This window comes from Microtus ochrogaster, unplaced genomic scaffold (assembly GCF_000317375.1).
Source record: "Microtus ochrogaster isolate Prairie Vole_2 unplaced genomic scaffold, MicOch1.0 UNK12, whole genome shotgun sequence".
In the NCBI taxonomy this organism is placed as follows: domain Eukaryota; kingdom Metazoa; phylum Chordata; class Mammalia; order Rodentia; family Cricetidae; genus Microtus; species Microtus ochrogaster.
In genome coordinates, this window is record NW_004949110.1 from 215,946 (window position 1) to 222,406 (window position 6,461).

Sequence of the window (6,461 nt, forward strand, 5' to 3'; positions counted from 1 at the left end):
GAAAGCAGGAGCACTGAGGAGTGCAGGCAGGAGCACTGAGGAGTGCAGACAGGAGCACTGAGTGCAGGCAGAGCACTGAGTAGTGTAGGCAGGAGCACTGAGGAGTGTAGGCAGGAGCACTGAGGAGTGTAGGCAGGAGCACTGAGGAGTGCAAACAGGAGCACTGAGGGCTGCAGGCAGGAGCACTGAGGAGTGAAGGCTGGAGCACGAGGAGTGAGGGCTGGAGGACTGAGGAGTGCAGGCTGGAGCATTGAGGAGTGCAGGCTGGAACACTGAGTGCAGGCAGGGCACTGAGTACGGGCAGGGCCTGGAGGTAGGGGCTCAAGGTTAAACACATCCCAGTAGGACAGGGGAATTGCAATGGAACCTTCTGGTCTTGTGTGTCACACGGTGCCTTCTCTGCCCCTTTTAGAGTTCCCTGTAATTGCACACACAGCCCTTTCCTCTGCCTTATCTCTGAGATGACAGATGTGCAATGCCTGCCTCACCTGAGACATGCCTAGCCCATCTCTTAAGTTGTAGGTCAGATGTTGACTGGTCCTGCAGCTCTTTCTATCTTTCCCCACATGCTCTACTGCAGGAGAATTGTTCTGTTCTTGAATTCATCTGTCTTCCCCTGTTCTTCCTGCCAGCAAAGATCGCTTCTATTTTTGTTGTAGTCGCTCTTTACTGGGCATGCTCCGTGGGCCTGCTGCACCCCCTGTGAAGCCTCTCCGTTGCCTTTTCTTATGTCTTCTTCCACCCTATTAATACAGACACTAAGCATGGAGAAGAAAACATGTTCAAGTTCATAAAAATGACAAGGTTATGGTACCATCTTCCTAGTTCTTGTTTCTTGGATCTTGAACATCTGTTTTGGTTTTTGTTAACATGTATCATATGTATTGTGCATATTATTATGGTTCATTGTGATATTTGAGTTTATGTTTATAAGATGACCTGACCAAATTCAGCCTTTTCATTTGCACCCGACCCTCAACCTACTACTCCAGAACATCTAGTAATCACCTAACTACATTCAGATCATTTTTTCCCTTTATGGAATTTCTCACTCAGGGGAGAAGCAGGGCAATCTAGGACTGACAGATGTCATATGGGGACTAGGGTGAGGAGAGAAGGCACAGGACACAACTCCCAACTGTGTACTCGGTCCCATGTCCTAACTGCATCTGGAGAAGGCGTACCTGACAGCTAGGGCAGAGGAAGCACAAATAGAAACAATCCAACTGGTGGTCCAGACCCAAAGTTTAGGCCACAGGACCAAGGTAAGATAAGTCAGGCTTGGCTATTGACTTCCGCTTTCTCCCTCAGGAGCCTCTGTGGGAAAGGGGACTCTGGATGTTGCTCATGGTAAGAGAAGAAAGCAGGAGGTTCTCTGTTGTCTCACCAGCATGGTCTCTGGCCATTCTGATCCTCTTTGGATAGTAAAACCATTCCAGCCCTGGTGCGGCAGGATAACAACTACTATGTACCCCAGGCTCCCTACGTGGGTCACAGGATTTAGACCACAGGCACGACACCGTAGGGTACACTCTAGGATTTAAGGCATCATGTTAGACTGTGACTGTTAGTGATGGATGAACTGGTCAGACAGTGGTAGGGGAGTAGCTCTTCTTGGGTACCACATCAAGGTAGAACTTAGATAAAGCAGAGAGAAGGTGGACTTGGTAATCCAGACAATGTTCCATTCCCTTCTAGTGAGGAGCCAGTGAAAGCCTGAAAAGGGAGCCTGTAGAGTTACCTAGAAAGGCAGAGTCCTCCAACAAATGCACAGACAGAAGCAGCAGTGCAACACTACAGACTAGGGTCCTGTGAACTGGAAATGTTGATGAAGGGTAGGCAGAAGTGCTGCCATGTTGGCATATTGGTTTTATGTCACAAAGAGTATGAAATAGAGCATGCAGGTTTTGCTGTCAGCCACCCTGCCTGTCTCCAGGAAGAGGCTCATCTTTCCATGCCTTTCTGATAAGATTTTATTTCCGGGACAAGTGATAAGTTCCACAATCTCAGCGAAGCAAGACTTGATGTTGTAGTTCTCTGGAGCTAGGGTACCCGTGGGCCCCCTCATGGTTATCAAGTATCAAGTACTCCATCATGGCCTGTAGCTCCCCACTAGGAGTCAGTTATAATCTCAGTATAAGGGAGATGGAGGCAGGACGATTTCTGGAGCTTACTGACCAGTCAGTCTACCCAAATCGGTGAGCTCCGAATTCAGTGAGAGACCCTGCTTGAAATATAAGGTGAACAGTGATTTCGGAAGACGTGACAACCTCTAACCTCACAAATACTACTGAGTTCCCATATACTCCTTACCAGCCTCCATTGCTGTTAACAGAATACATAGTATGTTTGAAAACCCCAAAATTAAATAAAAATTAACTAGACTCCTGAAGTTACATGGATGTCTTCAGGTTTGCTCTGGTTCTTTTTCTAATACTGAATACTCTAAAGTGAATCGAATCCAAGAAATTCTATTGTGTTTACTAGAAGAAAACTTTGAAATATAAAAAATAGATTGCAAATAACCACAAAATGCACCAAGGACATGGGAATATAAGCACTAGCGGTCATCTAAAGAATATGTGATCTAGTCATTTGGGTATTTTTATTAATTTATTCAAAATAAGAAAGTTCATTTAAAAGCATGGCAGCTGAGCTCTCATTTTGAATGACAGTGTCAAATCGGAGGCGTGCCTTCTGTCAAGGAGTAAATGTGGGAGATGTTTGTCTCTGCTGTCTTCCTGGAAGGTAAAGAATACATGAAGAATATGTGAATGACTGGGCTGTCTTGTGACAGAGACCAAGGTACATGACCTCACCATCTGTTGGCTAAACGTCTACAAGCTGAAGAATTGCTCAGGAATGGGCCAGCTGTGATGCACAGGCTCCTGTAGGTAGACAACTGAGATCTGGTGAAGGACTTAAGAATCACCAAATTTCAAAGTAGAGGCAATACAAATTATATCTATCAATAACTACAGCAGCTAAGTCACATTATAAAAAAATCATGTTTTTCCTGGAGGGCAAATTTTGTGCTTTTTGATAACGTAATATAGCCTGCAGTCATGATGAAATAAAATGCTGCTTGTAAATTGGAGGAAGGAGTCAATGCAAAAAATCAGATATTGCCAGACAGTGGTGGTGCACGCCTTTAATCCCACACCTAAGAGGCAGAGGCAGGTGGATCACTGTAAGTTAAAGGCTAGCCTGATCAACAAGAAATAGTTCCAGGACAGGCTCCAAAGCTACAGAGAAACTCTGTCTTAAAAAAAATTAAGATTTGTTACTTTTATTCACAAAGCTCACAAAGCTCTGAAAGTCTCAACAAATAGAAAATTCTAAAAGAGAAATTAGGTAGCCCCTGGCTTGGAATAAACTTCAAATACCTTTTATTTCAGCCACAATACTTTGACTCAACAGTACAAAACATAAGGATTTCATGTAAATGCCTAATCTCACTTTCTTTTAACAATCCTTAGATCTACCACAATAATGCAATCAAGTGCTCCTCTGGGGCCCCTAACCTAGGCAGCCATTGGTTTGGGGCCCAGTTACCAGTACTGGGCACAAGTTCTGTCTTGGGGAGTGGGCTGTAAATCTTTATAGACATAGGTAGTGTATCTCTTAATCTTCATCAGAGAAGTTCATTTTTACTATAGATGCTGATGACTACAGAGACCTACAACTGTAGAAATTAAGAGAGTGTGAAGTGCTCAGCTCTAAATGGGAGGTCTGTATCCAACTCCTTCCCTGAAAGGCTCAGGGATTCCTAATATCATAAGAGCCAGAGGGAGAGGCTATTTCCCGTAGGAAAATAGTAGCTGCTGGGCACGACAAGGCCATTGCACATGTAAACTCACGGCAGCTGCAACTGTATGTATAACACCAACACACAATCAAGATTAAACCAGACCAAATCCCAGCTGGGACAGACAAGGGGTTCATAAAATCCGGCCCCTTAGGTAAGGAGCTATTGGGGGAAGGAAAGTTGGTTTTCTTAAGGAATGTGGTCCCTGAGAGGCTACCCCTGCACCACTAGATCATCCTATACCTACACACACACAGATAGCACTTGGTGGACTCCATGTGTGAATGAGTGAAAGAGAAAGCAAGGGAGGCAAAAAAAAAAAAAAGCACATGGAGTTGGAAGGGGAAAGTGGAAAGGATAAGGGAGGAAATGGGGGATAGGGGTTTGGGGTTTTGATCAGAATTTATTAGATACATGTACAAAACTCTCAAATAATAAAAGCAACTTTTATAGCAAGGCTAATTCAATGTCTGGATTAGGTATGAGGAGGCTGATATGTCACAGTTTCCAAAGCCGCCTTTATATATCCATCGTGGAGTCGGGGTCAGATGTCATTACCCATCCTTATTCACTATGATTCTCTTAAACTCTTGCTACAGTTCACATGCTCATTTTACCTGTGTGGTTCCCAGGAGCATGCAAGCTGTGGTCCCTTGTCTGAGCATATGGAAAAGAGAAAGAACTTCCATGTCCTATCTTCTTATGAATCAGGTGCATTCCTGGCCACTGGGCTTTAGGTGCCCCACTGAGTTATGAATTGGGTCATCTTGACCGTGGATAAGGCATTTATCAATTATGGGTCTCACTTTCCCCATTTCCACAAAGAGTAAGATGTTTGTGGTGCATCCCAAGGTCCCAGTTCTGACAATCACTCTTTGGGGACAGGATCGTGGTTTACAACAGCTGGCCACAACAGTCACCCTACTGGAACTCTTAACCAGTAACTGAGGATAGAAGGTGTGCATTGCCTTAGAAGAGGTTCATAGGCTTGGGAGGCATTAGATATAATCGACAAAGTGAACTTGAAGAAAAATAATTCCAACAGGGCTATTTTCTTCACTCTGGAAACGTACTCTTATTATCTGATCTCAGAGAGAGAATTCGTGTTTCCTTTCCAGCATCTATGCCCAGTTCCCATCAGACTTTACATATAACCTTTATCTGCCGGTGTCTCTTTCCCCTCCTCTGTGGGACTGTTGATTCTGCTGTGTAACTACGTAACTATGTCCCATGTTCTTTACTCCCCTCCCTTACCATCACCAATGAACAGGCACGTGAATCAATCATTATTATTTAGATTTTCTCACCTGAGAATCTGAAGCAATCTTTCTAGTGTAAAGTTCTCTTTCTTTCTCTCTTCCTTCCTCCTTCCTCCTCGCTTCTTCCCTCCTTTCCTCCCTCCCTTCCTTTCCTTTCAAGCTGGATAAAAGTGGGTGAGTACCTAAACCCATGATACCCAATATATCAAATTCTCTTTCCTAGAAAAGTACATTGATTTTCCCATGTTCCTTCAGCTTCACTTGATCTTAGCCAAAGGGCCAAGAAGTAATGTGCATTACTCTATCTTAGCATGAGATTGGTAACACAAAAAGAGTGATGGCTAACATTCTCAGGGCAAAGTGTTGTCTCGGGAGCAGATGGAGGAGACAGCTGTAGTACGTGTCTGGACTGTGCTTATAAAGGAGGTGGAATTGATTTCTGCTGTTGCCAACAGGCCAGACCATCCATCCACTCTGCTCTACTCTTCAAGCAACACACAGTTTTCTATGAATCAAGATTTTAGGATTCTCACACTTTTTGCTCTTTAAGCTCTCCCAACTCTCTGGGAATGACAGAAATGAGGGCTCAGATGAGGGCTTCTTTAAGCATGGGACTGCTCTCTCTCTCTGGCTTCTTTGGAGTTGATTCACTGCCTAGAATGTGGACAAGTCTCCTTCAAAGTCTCGGCTGAGAAGGCACAGGGGTGTCTTGGTGGTCGATAAGGCAGTGAAGTTCTGTCTACAGCTGTGCTCACCATGGAGAGAACAGATCTGAAAGAGTGCATTTGCCTAAGAAAGGAGTGACAAATAATATTTCTCAATTATGAACAAGACTTTCTCTTAGCTTGTGAAATACCATGTCTCTCTGTTTCCACAATGTGTGATCCTACTGTTGCTGGGAGGCATCCAAGAGAAAGGCTGGCTATATGATGATGTCTATTCTCCCACAACAAACTCACCCATTCAATGCATAGGATTCTATTTTCCTGCACTATATAACCAAGTTTAAAAACAGAGACTTCCCTTCCTATCTGGGAACAAAAGTCATATAAGCCAATAAAATAGAAGCCCAAAGGAGTATGGAAGCCAGACAGAGAAGAAATCACAAGGGAAAGGAGAAAATAACTCAAGACAAATAAAAACAACACAACACACTGATTTATAGAATTCAGCACAATGGGAAATGTATAGCTGCAAACATGTTAAGCAAAAACAGAAAGACTTTAAACCAGTTACCCAACTATATAATAAAAAGAAAGTAGAAAAGGAAGTATAAAATAGGAGCAAGAAGCTCTGGGTCTTAGTGAGCACCGGTCTTACCGGGAGTGTATCTTCCCAGGAGCGGGGAGCATGGCGTCTCTCTGAGGCATCTGCTCCCGAGAGCAGAGCTGTGG